Source organism: Crocodylus siamensis, chromosome 10 (genome assembly GCF_052110815.1).
Source record: "Crocodylus siamensis isolate JL-2025a chromosome 10, ASM5211081v1, whole genome shotgun sequence".
In the NCBI taxonomy this organism is placed as follows: Eukaryota; Metazoa; Chordata; order Crocodylia; family Crocodylidae; genus Crocodylus; species Crocodylus siamensis.
Genome location: NC_143404.1, coordinates 58,428,031 through 58,450,530, shown reverse-complemented (window position 1 = coordinate 58,450,530; position 22,500 = coordinate 58,428,031). Strand labels below are relative to the sequence as shown.

Sequence of the window (22,500 nt, the reverse complement as noted above, 5' to 3'; positions counted from 1 at the left end):
TTCCATGCACAGCATCTACGTGAGCACCCAGGACAGCAGCGATTTGAGCCAAGGCCAAACAGGCCCAGGCTGACAGGGCGTGCGGGAGAAGGGGTCAACCCCAGGCAGCAGTGTCAGGCAGTGGAGAAGCTGGCTGGGGAATGCAGGCATTCAAAGTGAGGGGCCATGTGGCTAGGTGGCAGGAAGAAGTCTGGCCCGTGACCGGCTGGGCTGACAGGGCACAATTTATATTTGCAGTCAGCATCTACACATGCATTTAATCGTAGTAAGTCACCCCAGGGTAAGATAGTACTGTCCTTGACTGTTCTATGTTATGCCAGCATAAATTAGTTTATTGCAGCCTAATACTGTTTCACACATAGACAGCGGTGCTTTACTCTGCAGCTAATGAGTCTACTCTGTAGTAAAGCACATGTGCAGACATGGCCACTGTTACTGGTAGTTGCTCTAAGCTCCTTTTTCCACCCTACAATCCCAGGTGCCAAAAAAAGGGTGCAAGAATTCTTCTAAGATCAGACTTGGCTTGGCATGGCCTTTCACATAGCATCTGAATCTTCTTTACCCTCCCCTACTTTGGAAACAAGGATTTCATGAAAATGCCACAACCCAACTGTGTAGATATTGTTCCATGCTCTTTTACCCTGATATGGTCTTTGCCTTTCAAATTTCAGTACCTGATTACACGTCAATTAGCTTTCTCTCCACTCACCAAGCATTACCAGAAGGAATATAGCCTGCCAATTACAGTATCTCCTATATTCCCCATGAGAAGCAGGAGAGCGGTAAGAAAACTACTGAAGCTATTAGTCCGTAGACTGAGGAAGATAGCAGTCCACTAGAACACATATAGAAGCATTTTAAATGAAAGTTTCAGCTTTACAGTAATGCTAACTTAACTCCCACCTAAGCAACCTAGCAAAGGAAGATTTTTTAATCAGTAAATAGATTCCTGAGCCTGGTAAGGTACAGGAGCCTGGTACAGAACAGAATCCAAAAGGGTACAGGATCAATAAATGAAGGAGCAAGGCATACTCTTAATGAAGAAAGCGCATACCAAATACTGAGCCCTTTAGACTATTTAAAGAGCTTGCAAAGTCAAAAGGGGAAACCCAAATAGCAATGAAGTTGAAATCTTCAGATTTACCTCCATCACTTAAGTATCTCTAGTTATGATAACCAGGGATCCTGGTTTCCTGTTTAAAAAAAATTGCAAACTCATTGATAAACCCCCCAAAATCTACCTTTTTCCACAATTAAAATGAAACGCCACTCGTTCACACACACGCACACACGCACACCCCTCTGTGCTGCTGCCCCCCCCCCCCGTGCTGCTGGGCCAACAGGGGGTGCCTCCCTATGGTGGTGCAGGGCTCCCAGCAGCAGCTCCTAGCCTCCCTGTCCCACTCTGCCCTGCTGCACTGGGTCCCACCTCTTAGGCGACAGAGGCCCCGGGGGGAGGGCAGCATGGCAGAGTGCCCCAAGCCCACACCAGCCAGCCCACATCCACCCCCACACACAAATCTGTGGGACATGTGCCCCCCCATGTCCCTTGGGAATGTACACAGCAATGGGGAGCCAAGCTCCCTGCTGTCCCCCAGACAAGCTGCCCACAGCTCCCCACCTGAGCCCTGCGGCTGCACATTTCTACCCTGGCCCTGGACCCCAGGCCCCATGCGCAGCCCTGGCTTGGCAGCATCCCCAGCCCCAGCCCTGCTCAACTCCCTCCCTCCATACGGGGGCTTCTATTCCACCCCCCCTTCCACCAACTTACCTGTAGGGAGCTGCAGGAGTTGCTCTCATGTTGCCTGGCTGCCATAGGCATGTGTGTGCATGCACATGCATGTGGCGTCCCCCATCTGATCACCCTGCTCTTGCAGACTGGAACTCTGCCAGCCTGCAAGGGTAAACTCACCACTACCCACATTTTTTCCCCCTAAAAGGAAAAAATCTGTATGTTTCTGCAGAAAACAAACAAAAAAAACAAACAAACCAGATTCCCGATGATATCCTAGTCAACTGATCATTAATATTAGTTTTAAAACATTACATCAGATCACCATCTACAGAAGAGCTAGTACGTGGAATCTTTTTATTCCCACTGTAATCACTAATGTGATTAGAGCACTGATAATCAAACTTCTAGGTCTTCTGTCAAAGAAGTTTTTTTTTTCTTTTTTTTTTCTTGTTTTTTTTTTCTTATATATATATATGGACCTAAGTCGTGGCAAGACAAAGGGTTTTTCAAGGCCTGCTTCAGGTGCACAGAGCCGATTTCACAGGCATTTTCCAGCAGCCCAACCCTCACTGCTGATTAGCACAGGGACCCCAGCAGTCCTGTCCCTTACTGCTAATTGGCAGAGGGTGCCTTCAGTCAGTCTGTGTCACTAGCACTTTTTTTTTGGTTGATTCCACGGGAAACTACGGCCAATTCTGCACTTCCTGTCGACTATGGGCAATGCTGCTTTTCACAGTTTCCTCAAAATCCATGAAAACCACAATTTAGGTAGGTCCTTATTTACATATAGTATCAACCCAATTATTTAAATTCCAAAAGGCAACATACAAAATTAGTCACTCCACATATAGCAGTTTTACATTCTGCTAGGTCTATTGAGTTGATATTTTATGATTTTATATTTAGTTTATATATTTGATCTTTTTAGAATTGCTGGATACTGAATATGTTTCTAGGAAACAATAATTTACGTCCTGTTCTCCCGCCTGCAAAAAAACCAACTCTGGCCAGTTGTCTCCATCACCGAGTTGCTTGCTCTTTCACTCAGAGTGGAACTGCTAACTGAAATACCAGCAGTATAAGCATGCCTGCATGTTATTAAAGGACATAGTGGAAAATTTCACAGGCTGACATCCAAAATGTCTGCGGTTCCTTTCCATATTTCTCTCTTCCTGCAAAGCAGTTATTAGACTAGGATTTAAATCTATTTTTTGTGAAGCTCAGAAATTTCCACTGCTTTAGAGATCTATAGAAGCTTTTTCAATAGCAAAGCCCAACTAAGTTTAAATCCCAGATGCCATCAAACTAAAAAAAAAACAAACCATAAAATGCAATAATAAATTTTCAAGATCAATACAAATATAGACAACCAGATCAGAGTATCAGAAGGGCTGTGCAGCCATTTTGAAATAAACAGCAAAAATACAAAGGAGGAAGAACATAGGCATTTAGTCTATGATTATGAAAAGAATCTTTTGAAAGCCAGCTAGGGATCATATGATTTTAAGGAGTATCAATGTCTTCCATTCAAAATCTATGCACAATATAGAGCCTATGGAAGCTCTCTTTGTCAATGTTTCTGCAAACTGTTCAATATAATAATTAAGGGTAATGGCAAACAGTCTGGGCTAAAGAGGAGGCATCTGGTTAATATTTAACGAAAAGGACAAACATTTTAGTACTTTCCTTATTTTCAGAGGTATACCCTATGTGTAAAACAAGGCTGATCAAAGAAATTGGATATTAGCCCAAACAAAAATAATAAATAGAAAGGATTTTGATTGATGTTCTAAAAAGAGGGAACAAAAAAAAAAAAACCCAAAAAAACCCCCCAAATAGTTCCAGATTACAAGTTTTAATTAAAAAGCCAGGTTTTTTTAAATAAAGCATACAAAAATAGATAAACGGGTATCTGATTTACAAACAAAAAGGCTCTTTATATATCACTAAAAGATGTGTAATTCACATGTGAGGTGCCATAAGTCCACTAGGTTGTATGACATCTTGAATCATTTGCTCTTTTTCATATTTTATTTTCTTTCTTAATAGTTCTCTTCAAATCAGTTCATTAAAAAAATGAAAGAGGATTGTTCAAAATTGTTTTTTCTACTATATTTTAAAAACACATTCTACTTAAGATAACTTTAAAAATTCAAAGATTACACACACCATTAGTTAATCACTAGGACTGGGAAATAATAATTTATTTGGATTTGCTAGAGAATTAAAAAGAGAACTAGGAAAAAAACTGAAGTATCAAACATTGGTTTTCCTGGCCCACAAGCAAATGCAGGGTTTTGAACGTCCTTCAAAATAAAGTTCATCAAAAAAAATGCACCTGTAGTTAGTGACTCACCTTCTCACATAGGCTAAGACAAGCAAGGCAGAAGTTCCCACCAGAATACAAAATTTCAAATTCATGGAATTACATTTGCCAAAACACATGAAAGCTACAAAGTGATTCTATCCTTGCTGTGTGGTGAATGCTACACTGTTTTTCCAAGCCAGATTATTGTGCTACAAGTAAAAAGTACATTTTTTTTATTTTTTTAAAAGAAATCAGAATAAAATTATAGGATATACACAATATAGTGAAAGATGAGGTATTTATATCACCTACTTTAATGTTTTTCCTAACTAAATGATTAAATGAGCAGAATGTTCCATTTGTTCATTGCCTAACTGTACCTTCTGCTGCAAAAATTACTTTTCAATGTTCGCATTACTAGTTCATTATTAATTTTTGTGCAAGTTTACAAACACTGATGCATTACAAATATCTATTTTGCTACCTAAAATAAGGTAACTGTACAGAAAGTAAACAAGATATGCATATTTTAAAAAAGCTGTACAGCAGCACTTTAACTTTGCAGTGCTTGTATTCTCCACTTAGTATTCATATATGTATTACAGAAAAATACGCACAATTTCTATAATTGCTAAAGAAGCGTGAGTGATTGCCATTAATAAGAGGCTTACAAAAAGACCATTTTCCTCAACTCCTTGTCAGCTCAATATGTTGAGTGTTTAGAGAGATTTCTGAAACTGCCAGGACTAGTTAAACAATAGTTAAACAAAAAAGTTGATTGATGTACTTCCAGCAAGTTAGTTCACAAGCCATCTTGTCACCAAGCTTTTCATGCTGAATCAGCATTGGAAGCTGCACTTGACTTCACGCCATTATCTGTGTGTAAACAGCTTAGCTCATTCAATATTTGGCCAATGGGATTTAACAATAGAGCATTATATCCATGCAGTAATCAGAGACCTCTCTAGATTTAAACTGCTGGTTGACAAGTAATTCTTTACTACTTGGGATTATTTTTCCCTTTAACATCTACAGTTCTAAGCATATAAAGTTTGTGTTACATTCACAAAAGAAACTGACACATGCACATATTTAAGAAATTCAGAAGGCCTGCTTACTTTGAAAGGGAAGATTGTGTTTTGACAGACACGATGCAGCACATTCTATTTCAAACAATGAAACTTTCAAACAGAATTAAAAGGATGGCCCTGCAAAGTTCACTAACAAGGTTTGTGTGGGGTGCCAGTTATCTTTGAAGTTACTCATTTCTCAGTGCACAAAAAGAACAGACAATCCTATTCTCATACATAATTTTTTTTTGTGTTCTAGTTAGCATTAGAACATAAGGACATGATATCAATGGACACAGGGCTTCACACCACCTCCGCACTGCCTCTCCACTTTTGTGCTGCTGGTCTCAGATAAGTAAAATAGAGAAACAATACCACAATACAGCTGCAGGCTTCCTGCCCACTGTTCAGCCATTATTCTTCATGCTGGTGAACTTTCAGAACAGTGCTCAAACTTCTTTGAAATTCCCTCTCAGGTTCTCCCTACTTCATAGGAAAGTTCCTCAGAAGGAGGAGTGGTTTTACAGTATACAATCACAAGGTCTGGTGTTAACTAACCACTATCTGAATTAGAGGCAAGGGATGAAAAAAGAGAAAGCCCATTACAATGATGAACTTCTTGAAGAAACTGACCACCCTATGGTAAACTGGGATTAGGAAAAAGTCTCACCAGAAAGCCAAGGTATTGGACTATCACAATACTTAGTGGTCTTATTAAGCAAAGCACATTACTGGAAAAAGTCTCACCTCTCATTAGAAAAAGGTAGTTCTAATTCTCAAATGAGCTTGATCCCTAAAGGTTCCAAACCAAGACAAAAGCTAGAAGTTCGAAAACTTTGCAATGTTTAGATGGCTGGGATTGGCATTACTGTATATTTTCCAGATATTCTGAAACATTTTAGCAAGCTTAGTTGGCACTCTCCACAAATTACACAGTATTTTATGATTTCCATAGACATCACTTTCCTCCATCAATATACACGAGTTTAAGCCCCTTCTTAAAAGACAGCAACATACTCAAACACTGAGTAGTGCTGAACAGCAAGTCCAGATAGATGACAAAATATATTTTACTCCAAATCTGTAAGAATTCGCTTACTTATGATGATCACAATGAATTTTTGCTTTCTCTTTAAAAAAAAAAAAAAAGAAGAAAAATAGAAAAGGATTAAAAAACCCTCAAGTTTCCAGCTTCAAATTACTGCAAAAATTCTTCCAACACAAACAGGTTCAACCAATGCAGTGGTACTTCCCTAAAAAAAAAAAAATCAAGGGTGTGTAACTCAGACAATCACAAAATAAAGAGATTTTCAAAAGACATAGGAAGATAAGAATAGCACATATGTAAAAGTAATTTAGTTGTTCTACTGGACATTTAGCTGAGGTAGAACTTTTCTGAAGAAAGGCTGCAGGGCTTACTTGGGCCAATAAATGAGAAGTCTTTGAATGCCCTCCTGAAACTTCCTTTCCTCTATAGCAACTCCTGTAAAGTTCCAGGAATATCCTGGAAAGGTGATCCTAGCTACAGGATCTACCATGAATATACTTAATATCGTCTTCCATATGTTATCTCCAAATAGATTTTAGCTATAGCAGTACCAGTGCTCCTAGTACAGGAACAGCAACCTATGGCACATGCGTGGATCTGGCCTGTGGAGCTCGGGGGAGGAGGGGGGAGACCAGGGCCCCAAGGAGGACTGTAGAAACAGAAGTTGTGGTGGCAGCGAGTAGTGGCTGAGGCCCCTGCACAGAGATGAGCTTCATTACAGTGGCCCTCCACTCCAAAAAATTGCTGACCCATTCTGGTAGATGGTGAGCATACATCCATGCACACAGTTAAATCTGAAATTCTCCTACTCATTAGAAAAACTGCTCCTATATTAGAAAAGATAATAAAATTAACCTGACAGAGGTTAATGCTTCCACCAGAACTGCCTGAACAACAACTTTTTCTCCATACACATTTCTCCAGAAAAAAGAATTAATTTATACAGCTGACACACAACACCACATCCAACTCCGTGAGGTATATTCTTTAGACAGAAAATTGACTGCAAAGATTTCAGAAATATGCAATGGTACTCTACTTTGATAATCTCCCTCGGTTTCAGACTAGAACAGCATAAAAACTGAATCTTCATCTTGTATGAGATACCGAGAGCATTAAATTTAATTTACACTTTAGTCAGCATGAAGTGCAACAGACTTTATGGGATACCACATGATAAAAACCTACAGGACTCCAGTAGATGCTGCAGACACTGCTAGTTTTGACTGATCTCCTATATACATCTCCGTGCCACAAGTCTCATACTTGGAGAGCATTCTACCTTCTGTGGCTACAGAACAAAACCCAGCTCCTAAAAAAAGTTAACTTCATAAGGTATGCCACATCGGTGAAAATGCTAATACTTAACACTGTGGTCAGAGGCCTGAGCAAAGCAGCTAGTATTCGCTTTGAATCACTGTCCCCTGAATCAACTGAATCCAAATCACCAAACTGAATCACTGTCCCCAAATTGATTTGGCCGAATCCAAATTTGGAGCTTCGGGTACTGCCAAATCACACAGACCCCTACCCAGCCCAGCTCTGGCTCTTTGGGAAAAAAGGGCCTATACTCACCAGCTGCTGCCATGCACATGGCGATCACTACTGTTCCATGCTGCGTGGGCGGCTCTGCCACGAGCCCCCCACAACACCCACCCACTCTCCCAGCCTGCACCCCTATGGCTGCCCTGCCTGCCTGAGCTCCTGGCCCTTAAAAAAACAAAAACAAAAACAAAACAAAAAACCAAACTCACCAGCTCCTGTCCAGCGGAGGACAATCCCCACTGCCCAGCACTGCGGGGCTTCTGGGGGCAATTCCACGAGCCCCCTGAAGCCCCAAGGCTGCTGCAGCAGCCAGTGAATGCAGGGTTTCTTATCTTTCTTTTTAAGAGAGCCAGGAGCTGGGATGGGCAGGCAGCCATGGGGAAGGGGCTGGGAGAGCAGATGGGGGTCAGGGGGCTCATGGCAGAGCCCCCCCATGCAGCATGGGACAGTGGGGATTGCCTCCCCCCTTCCACCTGGCAGCAGCTGGTGATTGTGGGCATTTTTTTTTTTTTTTTTAGCACCAGGAGCTGGGGCAGGTGGGGCAGCCATGGGGTGGGGGTGGGCTGGGGGAACAGGCAGGGGATGGGGCCTGGCAGGGGTACATCTCTAGAGCATCAAATTGATGCAGACCTTTTAATTGGTCCCCTGATTCGATTTGGAGATTCAGCCACCAAATCAGGCCGAATCTCCTCCGAATTGAATTAGCGCCTGAAGGTTTACACAGCCCTTGTGCATAGCCCATATTTACTGTTGTGGTACCCTGTCCTTTTGTGGCAAGCAGCCACTTAAGGGGTTTAATATAGCTGCTTCAGCCTTGAGTAGCAAAACTGAATGTTTATGCTTAGACCTGTGGTTCTGAACTTTCCTGTATTTAAGGCACCCCTCCTTAACTTTCCTGAATATAGTGACACCCCAGCTGAAAGCCACTGTTGCACCGCCTCAGTGGCTCTCAACCAGGGTGCTGCTGCTACCACAGCCAGGTGAAACTGGCCCATACACAGCACAAGGGGCAGTTTTATCTGGCTGCGGCAGTGGCTGCCATACCAAGGTACCCCTGAAAATGCCTCTCAGCACCTCAGTTGAGAACTAAGGACTTAGAGTCTCATGTTCCCCCACCACCACCACCACCACCACCACCACCAGCTGACATGAGGGGAATAATAACTAGTGTTTGACCAACTTGTATTTTTAGACATACCTCATTTTACTAGTCTACAATAGATTAAGATAGAACATTACCTGAGCTACCGCTCTCCTACAAGCATAACCTTTGTTTCACCTCCCCACCTCAACTCTTTCTTTCTTGTACAACTCTAAAATAAAAATATTGGTCTGCATTGTCAGATTTATTTTGAATGAAATTCTCAATTGCAGATGAAGGGGATGGGATGGTATTAAACAGACAGTGAACAATTTTGTATGAAGTGTTGGTGAACCCTGGGTTACAGATATTATAATTCTTAATACATTTTTCTAACCTGAAGGTAAGATCCCCAAGCCAAGATATTATGCATGTCAACTTTTCTGAGGGTACATCTAGGGGAGCAATAGTGACAAAAGCCAGTATATCCAACCAAACCCCACTTGCTCCCTCTCCATAGGGAAAATCAGAGCCAGAATGCATTGTCTGGAAGATGCAGACCAGAGTAACAACTCTAAAGGTTTATTTCCAGCCACCTTAAGCTATAAATAGCAATTCCACCCCCAGAATTGAGGAGTGGAACCTAACATTCCCTGCCGTCTCTGCATCCCCTTCAGCTGCACATGAGAATTACATCCAAAAGACTGGTTCGCAGTTACCTAAGCTGCAGGTGAAGAATTGTTTTACTGATGGGATTTTGGTATGCTTACTCAAAGTATGCCAAAGGCAGATTTTGTTGCAAACACAGCAACATGAAACACTGCTGTCCTTGTTCCACTTTGTGAAGTGCTGAAATCAAATTTTTAAAAATATTTTTCTTGTAACATAAATTGATCTAGTCATAGCATAGCTTATGCGACTACAGGGAGCGTCCTCAGGGCACCTTTGGCATGTTCTTCCTCTTCTGAGAAGGCTCTACACTGCTGCCTTGGTTCATGTGTGGTTTCAGCCTGCCACTCCTAAAAGGTTGATAAAACCTGTTCTAGAGCAGTGTTTCTCAACCCATGGGTTGCTACCCAGAAGTGGGTCATAAGAATATCTGAAAGGGCTGCAGACAGTCACAGAAAAATGTGGGAAAGTGCAGGTTTCTCCTTGCAGGTTGGTAGCCTTCCAGCCTGCAAGAAGTTGCTTGGGGCGATTGGAAGCAGGGGGCACCACATGCATCTGCTGGCATACAACCAGGCAGGGTGGCGGAAGCAGCCCCGGCAGCTGGAAGCAGGTAAGTTTATGGGGAGTAGGGGCTGGAGGGCCAGGTTTTGGGGACTGTCTGTGAGGGGCAGAGTGTGTGGGTGGACGTGTGTGAGTGTGTATCAGGGGTGTGGTGGAGGGGATAGCTGTCTGCCAGCACTGAAGGAAGGTGTCCAGGCACAGGGGCTATAGCAGGGCAGGAACACCCCTCTTCAGTGGGGGAAGGGGGCCCTCCAGGGATGGCTAGGCTGGTGTTGCCAGCTCATGGAGGTGAGCTGGCCAGGAGACACTGGGGAGGGTGGCTAATAATGTTGTGCAAAGCATCGGTCCCCAATTTGATTTGGCCCTATTTGGTGGCCAAATCTCTGAATCCCTTTAATCTCTCCAAATTGATTTGGAACTCTCCTGATTCGGACATAGAAAAAACATTTAAAGCTGTATCTACATAACTCTAGGTACCAGGGGCTCTGAACGCTGTGGTGCTGGGGCAGATGCAGTATCCCACAGAAGTGTGGGGGGCTCCTCAGTGCACTCGGCAGTAGACCCAGAAGTGGACCAGAAGCACGAGGTCCCCCTGGGGCTCATTGCTGAGCCACAGTGGTGTGTGTGTGGTGGGGGGTTACCAGCACACTCCCTGGCAGATTATACTTCTGGTCTACTTCTGGGTTTGCTGCCAAGCACACTGGAGAGCCCCCCTGTGCTCCTGTGGGATACTCCATGTGCCCCAGCATTACAGCAAAACAATCATGAGCCACACGGCTACTTCAAGGTATGTAGAGAAAAAAAAACAACAAAAAAAACCCAAACAAACTTTTAAAGCTGTGCCTGTGTCCGAATCACCGATTCACTGAATCAGCATTGAATCATCAGATTCGGATTCGACCAAATCAAATCAGGGACAGTGATCCAAATCAACAGATCGAATCGCTGTCCGATTCAGGCCAAATCCAAATCAAATAGGGCCCATTTTGCACAGCCCTAGAAGCTATGGCCAGGCCACCCAGCACAGCATGGGAGCCCCTGCCCAGGGTAGGGGAATGCCACAGGCCTCCTCTCTTCCCCCTAGTCCACGACAGGGCCATACTTGCTCTGTGGCCACCCACATGTACCAGAACCATCACAACAACTGCTTTCCAGCCCAGGCAGGGAGGAGGCAGCTGGGGCCCCCCTCTAGCAGGGCTGAGGGTAGGAGGGGCCCAGAGGGCTGCAGGTTGGGAGCAATGGACACCAGTAGGGCTGGGGGTCGGGCTGTGGCTTGGGACTGAGGGGCACTGGCAGGGCCAGGGAGCTGAAAGTTGGAAAATGAGGGGCACCACCAGGGCCTACAAGTCGAGAATGAGGGGCACGGGCACATAATGGCGAATGTCACTTGGGAGTAATGGAGGGCTTACATACCTATACTGCTGTAAATGTTTTCTGGTTGATGTCAATTTTGGTCTTTAAAATTAAGACTGTTGAGCTACTTTAACTTGTAGAATATAATAAGTATTTTGGGGCCAAAATTCTTCTGCGTTTCTTACTTAAACTATTTACTAGGTCAGGACTGGCCACTGATGTTTACAAATGGGTCCTGGGACAGAAAAGGTTGAGAATCACTGTTCTAGAGTGTCCCATCCCAGAGGATCAATGGCTATGCTCCTCGATACAAATGGGTGGATGTACAGAGCGAGGCCGCAGCAATATGGGCGAGGCGTTGTTGTGAAAATACTCGCATTCAAATTAACTCATATGACAGGCAAGAGTAGTTAGCCTTAGCTTTCCCCACTATCCCTCCTTCTTCGCCAGTTACTGGCCTCAATAAGAGGAGGGAATTACCATACAGTGTATCCATGTGAACAAATGCTTACCGAAAACTTTAAAGACAACTCATTTCTTAAGAGCAAACCTAAATAAAAGCAATGTAACTTAATATATTTGTTTATACAAACATTAGGGACAATGTTTACATCAACCTACCTCTGTCTTTCTGAGCACTGCCTCCTTCTCCTATCTTTATCCTTTGTATCTCAAATTCCCATCCATTTAGAACTGCCCCCCAACCCCCACTTTCTGCAAGTCCATTCACAGGCAACTGCCAGATGTTATGAAAGCTTATGCCTTTCTAAACAAGTTAGTCAATAAGGTGGTACGGCCCTACCTTCTCACAGTCTGTCTTATGAAAGTGCTCATTTTCTACAACCTAAAATTTTAAGTCGCTAGAAATGTTAATGCCATTCTCCATGCCTAAAACACTAGTCTGGAAGAATGACAACTAGACAATAAGAAAAATCCTTTTCAGAAGGGAATGCAGTGCAAGTTAGCAAGACAGGTTTTACCCAAAAAAAGTAGTTAGCAATCAGCCAGTATAACAGTTGCATTATTATTTTGTGAAGTGTTTTCAGGAAAGGAAAAGGTTGTGTACATATCAAAAAGCATGAAGAGTTACATCCAGGAACCTCTGTAAAAAAAAAAAAGCTATCAATAGTAGTTACATATTTCATATTGACATACCCTTAAGACATTCTTCTCAGTACTACTCTAGTTACAGCTTGGAAATAAAATCCATTTAAATTTTGTTCCTTGTTTTTACAAAACAGCAGCTTATGTCAGAATTACTTCAGAGTAAAAACCATTCTTTAATAGGATTTTTCAAATTTAACTAAGCAAAATTATTAACAAGATCTAAACATTTCTTTTTAAGAAAAAAACTAGTTATGTTTCACATGTTATTTTGATATATTGATAATCTGATGCAGACAATATTACAAGTAGTAATTGCAGTTTTTCAGGATCATGCCTACCACTTAATACATTATTGTAATCAAAAATCAATAGAATTAGACCACATACAAACCTAGGAGTCCTCCTACCAAGCATCAATTTTAAAACATTTCCCCCTGAGCTCATATAAAACCAAACAAAAAAAAAAAGAAGGAAAGAAAAAATTCTTCACCCCCTATTACCTCCCCCCAGTTTAAAGCACTCCATTTTACTCCATATTTAAGGAGATAAACTCTTTACAGCAAAAAATTCTCATTCAGCTTTTTTCAATGCAATACAAGATCTTCTGCATTGCACAATTGTAATACCTTGAACTGAGGCCCATTTAAATGCAGGACCTGAAACAACCTCCAGTGTCAGACTTTAGTGTCCAGTATCATTTTACATGTTACTAACCAAGGCGTCATCTTATACACAATGAATATAATCAGGATATTCTTCCTTCTTCCACGTACAGCCAAATTATAGTCTCCTATACAGCCACAGAACAAAAATTAACAAAGCAGTTTTAGGCTTGCAATGTCCTCTCTAGTTCAGAGGTCTTTAAAAAAAAAAAAAGACCCACACCGTAAAAGATTAAAGAAAATAATGTTCCATTCCCCTCATGCAAGCTTTTCTTTCTGCTCATGCTCTGCATTTTGTCTCAGCTATATGGTACATACCAGATGATTGCTATGCACAGAAAACAGATTAACAGACAATGCAAACTTCCAAGTTAATATCCCCAAAGCCAGCATCGACACACTGAAAGCAGCACATTAACCTTTCCTTTATATAGCTTGCTCGATGATAAGCTTTTGGTATCTCTTAAAAATACTTGAGGAAGGGTTCTTCTCCCTCTCCCCATATATAGCTTCATATTATTACAGAATTCTGCAGATACTAAACAAATGAACAACAAAAATCACAGCAACAAGAGATTTAGAGGTCTAATCAGATCCTCAATCTACACTTAATATAGATCAGCAGCAGCTATTGTAATGTGTAATTAGGCACTTTCTAGGAAAAAAAAAACCTGTGGCTAGTTTTAGGCTGTTTTCTCTATATGCAGCATCTTACACCAAAGATATCAAGCAGATGCACAGCATTAAGTCCTTAAAAAAACCCACCCCCAGAAAACCCATCCTCCACAGACACACACCCAGCCTTCACACACATTTATGCTACATGCAGCATAGTATAAGCTCTTCTATAAAATTAATCTTTTACCATTAAAAAAAAGACAGGACTAAACACAGTCTCCTACTTACTTTGTGCAGCTAAATTCAAACCATCCAATTACTCCTGTGCATTATGAAAACATACTAAGGACAAGTCCTCACTCACACAAAATACTTACCTTCACACACTTCTGCCCTGCACACACACTTCATTTGCAGCCTCACACTACACCTTAACCAGGACTCTGCATTAACTACCAAGCAAATTATCTGACACACAAAACCCTTATTTTTTTTTTTTTAGTTTAAAGGGGGGAAAAAACCCCAAATAAAGCACCTGCGCGTATATTGTAAATAACTGTCACTGACCGAGGGGGTGGAAAGGCAGCTCAAGCGCACACGTTGCACCGCAGGGTTGCCCACAGGACACATGGGCACAACCAACTTTCAAGTGGACTCGGCACTAAGCCGCCCGGCAGGATGACCCCGGCCCCGGAGCTCGCTCGGCGGCCGCAGGGAAACGGAAGCTGCGTCCCGGCCCCGCGGCGGAGAAGGAGAAGTGCCCGAGAGGCGCAGAAACCACCTCGGAGCCGCCCCCTCCCGCCCGCCTGCAACCTCCCCGGCCCGGGGCACCCCGGGCTTCACCCCCTGCACCGGAGGGGGCCGCCGCCGCTCCCAGGGGGGACGCGGGGAGCCCCCGCCGCCGCTCCCAGGCGGGACGCGGGGAGCCCCCGCCGCGATCCGAGCGCCCCCGCCGCAAGACACGGGGCAGGGAAGTTCCAGGGTCGTCTCCACCGACTTTCCCGGCCCCCGCGAGGCCACTCACCGGCCGGGTTCCGCCGCGCCTCCTCTGCTTCCTTTCCCCACACTCAGCCTCGCGCCGCCATTTTCCAGCTGCCTGGATTTAAATAGGAACCAACCTCCCCCAGCCAGAGCCAGCCCGGCCGGCCAGCGCGGAGCACGGCGGGAAGTATAGTCCTACCCCGCAGAGCACCCTGGGAACGCGCGGGGTATGCCGGGACCCGCCGTGCCGCCCCTGAGCCCGCGACACTACATCTCCCAGAGGCCTCCGCGGCCTCCATCCAATCAGGAGCCGCGCTGGCGCTACGCTCCGTCTCTCCTGCTGCAGGAGACCAGGGTCCTCCCGTTAGGGAGGAGCGGAGCCGTCGCCCTGCCAGTGCTCAGGCCCTAGTGGCGTGAGGTGAGGCCGCAGCACCTTAGAGACTGACAAACTGAAAAAGGCTCCGCGTCTCCGCCTCCCTGAGGCAGGGTCTCTCTGCCGCCGCTTTGTTGGGCTCTTCGTGGAGGAGTCCCGAGTCCCGAGTCCCGGCGGCGCTTCTTGAAATCCCGCATCCAGCCCCTCGCTCCCTCCCGTTGTCACGGCCCTGCCGGGACTACTCTTGTACCACGACACCAGCAACGACATGAGCAGTGGAGTTCTTGTCAGGTGACCTGCCCTGTAATTTGCTGCTTAGCAGTTCCCTGAGTGACACGAAGGCCCCGCGTGCACTTGTGAGACCTTATCTGTGTAAAAGGTCAGAGACCACACAGAGAAGGTTAAAAAGCTGGAATAAATGGTCTACTTAAGGCCCTCTGACAAGGAAGGGTTTTTAAATGCCACCCAACAATTTCGGGGGTGTTGGTTGTCGCTGCATTGCTCTAAGGAGAAAGACAAGGTTATTTGGGTGAATGTGTTATCTTTTATTAGACCAACTGAACAGTTGTCTCACTAGAATGATAAAACCTACTGTGATCATGCACATGCACTACAATGAATTTGGAGCATATTTATGTCAACTCATGGGAGTTTTTGCATCCCTAAAATCACATTTACGACTCTTGGTTAACTACCCGTAGAGAGACATGCTCTTGTATGCTTGTATTTCAGGAGTGCAAGATGTAGAAACTATGTGTCTTGTATATGAAGACAAAACCTTTTATTAAGAAAATGTTAGAATTGGTACCTGACTGGGTGGAGCTAGAAGACAATACAGAAACCCACTCACAGTAGCTATGTACATTTGTAATTGTACATGGATGGAAAACAAATCATGCCGGCAGTCATGCAGTTTACAGCAGCCCGTGGAATTGCACAGCTGAGCTCATCACAAATTCTACTTCTAATGTTGTATTGAGGTAGATTAATAGCAAACTATATACCTAAAATTTAAAAAAATCTCTTCGCATTAACATTTTTAAGAGCATCTAGACTCTGAACTGCAGAATCTAAAGCCCATACTTGATTTTTATGGAACAGCCTCTTGCAAGTAAAAATAGTCAGTCTAGTCAGCATAACATAGTAGGCATGCTAGCCTAGTGATAATGGTGAGTGCTCGTGTGTACATACCTTGTTTTTTTAGAATAAATGGTGAAATCTTTTACACATTAAAAGCCAAAATTTGCATATTTTTCCGTTGTGTGGTAAAGATCACATTTTTGTCATTGTTTAAGTGACAGTTCTTGTCCACCACTTTTGTACCCTTTTTTTATTAAAACAAACTTTTAGGACCAGTTGCTGCAACAGCTCCCACATAGATAAGGACTAAGTCAGTCATTTCTGAGTCAGTCATTTATTTCTTGTGAAGTCTGTGATGTCTGAATGGACCAAAGGGCAGGATTTGGGCCTGCTTAATAACATAAGGAGAAATAATGTAACTGACCATATATGAAATAAAGTGTCATGTCCCTCAGCTCTCCCCCCACACACCCCCTCCGCCATTAATTTATTCCATTAATACAGTAGACTCAATGTTTTGGTTTCATGGGCCAAATGAGTGGCATGAGGCCGGTCTACAGGCTGGATCAAGCCCCATGCACCAGGATTGGGCCCTAGGGAATGGAACCACACCCTTCCTGCCTCTTTTGTTGGCGCTGATGTTGCTTCCTCACACACCCGTGTGCTGGGATTGGGCCCCAGGGGCCTGGTGCAGCATCCACATCCTGGGATTGGGCTCCAGGGGCCAGATAATTCCCCCTCCCACTCCTACACCCCAAGATTGGACTGTGGCGGCCTGGTACTGGACCCTCCCAACCCCTGACACCAGGATTGGTCCCTGGGGTACACAATGGGATTGAGTACCCAATCCATCATGCAGGGCCTGGAGCTCTCCATGGGTTCTGAAATTTGGGGTGGGGGAGCGGTAGCACTTTCCCTACCCCAAATTTCCATACTCATGGGGAGCACTACAGGCTGGATGACAGTGCCGTAAGCTTGATCTAGTCTACAGGCCAGAGTGCCGTAAGCTTGATCTAGTCTACAGGCCAGAGGTTGAGAACCCCTGCATTACTAGAACTTATTTCTGTCAGCTATAGGTACAGAATATTACACTGACAGTTCTTCAACATGTACTTAGAACACAAGCAGGCTACGGAAGTATGGGTTGAATGAATGCACTGCAAGGGGGACAGAAAACTGGCTGGATTATCCGGCTGAGAGGGTAGTAGTCAGTGACTATGTCTAGTTGGCAGCCAGTCTCAAGCTAAGTGCCCTAAGGGTCAGTCCTAGGGTCTCATTTGTTCAGTATTTCATCAGTGACCTGGAAGATGATATAGAGTGCACCCTCAGCAAGTTTGCAGATAACAACAAGCTGGGGGGAGTAGTAAACATGCTGAGGGATGGGACTAGGATTCAGAGAGACCTTGACAAATTGGAGATGGGATCAAAACAATCTCATTAGGTTCAATAAGGACAAGTGCAAATTTCTTCATGTAGGACAGAACAGTCCCATGCACTAGTACAGCCTGGGGACCAAGTGGCTAAGCAGCAGCTCTACAGAAAAGGATCTGGGGGTTACAGTGGACAGTAGGCTTAATTCAGTTCAGTACAATTTGTTAAGGATTCTGGCTAAATCCCATGCTCCCAAAGATGACAGAACACACATTGGACCATAATATAAATAAGTTTGAACAAAGTAACCAAACTACAAATGTTATCTTAAAAATAAAGCCCAACAATATAAAAAACATTATTAATATTAATACAGTAGTAAATCAAGACATGAATCTATAATATTGTTGTAGATAGATCCACAATTGAGACAATAAAATCAAATCTGTTAAAATGTATGATTCATATTAGTAATAAAGGATATTTAACTCTAGTTGCCTCAGCCTTATAAGCAAAAATTGCAAGATGGTTTACTAAATTTGGATCTGTTTGTTGTAAAAACCAGATTAGTTTCTCTCTGTCTGAAAAATGTATCAATTTCTGCAAGAACAGTAATAAATAGGTTCTCCTTATGTCATTTTATAAAGAACATTCTAAAACATAGTGGATAGTATCTTCCAAAACTAGACAGTCTGGGCAACATCTTTTAGCTCTTGGAATAGAAAATCTACATCCATCCAGAACAGCTGTGAGTATCTGTTTGGTCCTAAGTCTAGTCAAAGAGGATCACCATTTATTATTGAGATCCAACTGTAAATACCTTTCTTCCCCCCCAATCTAATTTCCAAAAAGTATATAAAAGTGGCATTTAAAGTAGCCCTAGCCACTTGTGATATCTGGGACCTCACGTTTGTACGGCCTGTCAAGTGAGTAGCCCTGCCCCTCAAATCGCCTGCCATAACTTTAATGTTAAATTATCAAGAGAGGGTTTTCAGTGTAGATCTTCCTGGGAGGGCCTCCCGACAAACAGCAGTACTCATGACTGTTTGGCGTGATGTTCTATGGGGCTCCACCTCCCCTTCACCCCATCCACTCGCCAACTGGATACGATGTTTGTAGAGTGGGGGGGTTGCCCACAGCTTGCTTTGGGTGGAGTCCCCAGTCAGTATGGACGCTGATGGCTCTGCTCCCTCTGGCTCCAAAGCACGGCCCGCCTTCTCTGGGTTCTTTGATTTCCCCTTTTCCTTTTTTTTTCTCAAAAGAAATATTCCCCTGGGGAGGAGCGAGCTGTGGAGCTGGCTCCTTGACCCCAGCCTCCTCCAGAGGGCTCAAATGCCTCCTCTGCCCTGTTCCCTACAGGGAGCTCAAGGGCTTCCCTTAGCTTGCCCTCTGCAGGTTCCCCTGCTCCGCCTCCTGCAGGGGACTCTGAAGTTTCCCCTGGATGGTGTATGGGAGCCGCACAGGCTGTGCTGCTCCTCTCCTGTGCTGGAGCCTCAGCAGCTCTAGCGTGCTGCCCACCAGCGCTCTCTCTCTCTCTGGCTCTCTCCTTGCCCTGGTTCCAGCGGGGCTTTTAAACTTTCTCGTGACGGCTGTACCGGCCACTGTGATTGGTCCAGCTGTTCCCCACGCAGGAAAAAGCTGATTAAACAACCTGTTCTATGGGGGAGAAAAATCTTTCATTATCTTTCATTATCTTTGAGATAGTATCCTATCCCAGAAAGTGTAAAAGTACAGGAAAGAAAAGCTAACTAGGGTGATTGGAATGGAGGGGGATTATTAATATCCATGGGCAACTGGTGCCGCCTTAGTTGCAGAGGTATGCACCCCTTCCCTAAGTGACCAGTCAGCAACTGGGGGGAGGGGGGTGGAGCTCCCAGAAGCGACTGCGGCGGGGCAGGGAGCGTGGTCTGATAGATGGTGCACCCCTGTGCACTCCCTACTCATTGCCACTATTAATATCTTCTTTGTAGCATAATTTAAGCAAATGAGATTATAAAATAATAATATTAGTTGAAATAGAATGCATTCCTGTCTCTAATCTCAAAAAAGATTCAGAAATTGAGGGAGGAAAAGCCAGAAGAGCCCTAAGAAACTTGTTCTGAGGTATGTCTACATCATTACTATCGGCATAACCCCATACCTCAGCGCCATATAATAGCTGAGAGGTAATTTTGGGTTTATATACTGATATAGGAGCTTAGACTGATCATCCTGCTGTGGTTTCATAAAATTTCTTTATAGCCACAGTCGATTGGGCTGCCTTAGTTTTAACTGACTGAATATGATGTTTCCATGATGGAGAAGCTGTGAATAACACACCCAAATACTTATAGGTTTTGACAACTTCAAGTCTGATTCCCCCCATATTCCATCTTTTCCCCATGCTATGAGATGGTGTAGCAAATGGCGCCCAAAAATTTCAGCTGAAACGTCTGTCAAATTTATAGGGCGATAAGATTCTGGCTTATCTTTTAAACTTTTCTTGAAAATCAGTACAATAATACTCTCAGGAATCTGGGATTTGTCCCAACTCAGTAATAGAGTTATACCATTTTTCCAAGATAGGAGTCTACCATTTGATGTTATCAGTGTAAACTTCCACCAGTATTCTGTCTGGGCCTGGGTGCACGGTAGGCTAAATATCATCCAACAGTATAGCCTAATAGCATACTGCACTGCAGTAGTAGAAACATTGCCAGCGGATCGAGGGAAGTGATTATTCCTCTCCATTTGCCACTGGCAATGCCACATCTGGAGTACTGTGTTCAGTTTTGGGTCCCACACTACAGAAAGGACGTGGACAAGTTGGAGGGAGTCCAGTGGAGTGTCAACAAAAATGGTGAGGGGGCTGAGGCACATAACTTATGAAGAGAGGCTGAAGGAACAGGGCTTATTTAGTCTGAAGAAGAGAAGACTGAGAGGGGATTTAGTACCAGCCTTCAACTACCTGAAGGGTAGTTCCAGAAGATGGAGCTGGATTGTTCTCTGTGGTGTCAGATGACTGAATAAGGAGCAGTGATCTCAAGCTGCAGCAAGGGAAGTTTAGGTTAGATATTGGGGAAAAAAACTCTCTCACTTAGAGGGTAGTAAAACACTGGAACAGGTTATCCAGAGAGGTTGCGGATTCTCTGTCCTTGAGGGTTTTTAAGGCCTGGCTAGACAAAGACTCGTCTGGGATGTTCTAGTTGAGGATGGTTCTACCTTGAGCAGAGGGTTGGACTAGATGACCTCCTGAGGTCCCTTCCAACCCTAATTTTCTATTATTCTGTGGTATACTGAATATTTAATATAACTATCAAACCAACTATGGAAGGAAGAATAAGTGAATTCTTATATCTGGTGCATATCTTGTTAATTATAGGGAGAGGGATTATCAACTCAACTATTTATGTTTTGTATACTATAATACAATAGCTTTGTGTCTGTTGTTTTGAAACAGTTCTGGTCTCTAGAATCTGTGGGAATCTGTGATGTCAAAGGATTGTAAGAATGATTATTCAGGTGTAAGGTAATTTGCTAACATACAATGTGTACATATAATATGCATATGTCTACACTGTGGGCCTGACACAAAGATTATTGAACCCCGGGGAAAAAATGAGTTTTAGGTTTAGGCCTGTAAAATAGTTTTCTTTACCTTTAGAAAGTTTGGTACAGTTTAAAATGGGTGGGCAGTTATTTCAACTGGAGGTCCACTCCAGCCCTCCACCTGAATGAGTTAGAGGTGAGCGGTCAAGGGCCACAAGGGTAGCCCACCCCTTACAGATGACCTGCCCCCTGGGTACCATCTTCTGACTGGAAATCCTGCTCCTAACCCCTGACCTTTGCCACTGGAAGTCCCTCCTTTGCCCCCCCAGAAGTACTCCTTTTGAGAAGGGAGGACTGCCATCTTGGAACAAGAAAAAAATCATGCACTAAAAGTCAAACATCTACTATAACATATTTTTAGTACAAAAAATATTTTTGCATTGATTTGTGTTTGCATGCTGTTTATAGAGGGGATTGCAAAAATAAAGTCTTACTCTTGTATATTGTGTGTGTGGGCTGTGGTTTGGGGTGGGTGTGTGTATGGTGGGGCAATAGAGTATGTTGTGCTGTGTGTGTATATGTCGGGGGAGGGTTGTGGGAACAGGATGTGGGTGTGAGGGGTATGAGAGACTCCCCTCCACTTCCAGTGAAGTCCCATGACCTCCACAGCAGGGAGCAGCAAAGGCAGCTGGCTCCATCACGCAGGGCTTCCCCCAGTGGCATGCAAGTGCTGGGAGCTGCATGAGTGTCAAAGGGAGCCCCATGCAATAGAGGCAGAGCATCCTGGCTGCTGTCCTTGCCACCACAAGCAGCACTGTCGGAGCCACATGCTGCAGGTGGCAGCACCTTCATGGGGCACAAGTGGAGAGAGGACACACACACTTCAGGGAGAGAGGACTCCTGGGATGAGACAGCATCCACCTCATGTGGAGAGGTAAGTCCCTGTTCTCAGCCAGGACAGGGCTTTAAACTGACTTTGCTGTGGGATGGGGAAACTCCAAGTGGAGCATGCCTAGTGACTGGCAAACAGGAAAGCTCCCACATGGAGGACACTAAGAGAAATGTTTTTGAAAATGTTAACAAAACAGTTCTCCCACAGTGTCCCAGGAAAGCAAGAATGTAAGTTGGAGACCTCAGATAACTGTAAACCAATGCCAGGAGCATGGGGAGCAAGCAGGAGGAGCTAGCCCTCCTGCTCTCTAGTGGGCAGTATGGCCTGGTAGGGTTCACAGAGACCTGATGGGACTCCTCGCAAGACTGGAGTGTAGCCATAGAGGGCTACACCCTGCACAGAAAGGACCAAGCAGAGAGAAAAGGTGGAGGGGTAGCTCTCTATTTGAGGGAGCAGTACACCACTCTGGAAGTTGACATTGACTCCAAAGATAAGCAGCTTGAAACCCTCTGGGTCAA

General features: G+C 44.2%; 1 protein-coding gene across 11 annotated transcripts in view; it reads right to left on the bottom strand.

Moving 5' to 3' along the window:
* Positions 1 to 14,921, bottom strand: part of NCOA3 (nuclear receptor coactivator 3) — a 144,836-nt gene extending 129,915 nt beyond the window's left edge. For 9 of the 11 annotated variants that reach the window (XM_090064387.1, XM_090064391.1, XM_090064386.1 and 6 more), the window contains exon 1: positions 14,782 to 14,921. The gene's annotated coding sequence lies outside the window, so the exon portion shown is untranslated. The remainder of the gene's footprint in view (positions 1 to 14,781) is intronic. The other 2 variants (XM_090064389.1, XM_090064392.1) reach the window with 2 other exon arrangements.
* Positions 14,922 to 22,500: the final 7,579 nt, after the last annotated feature.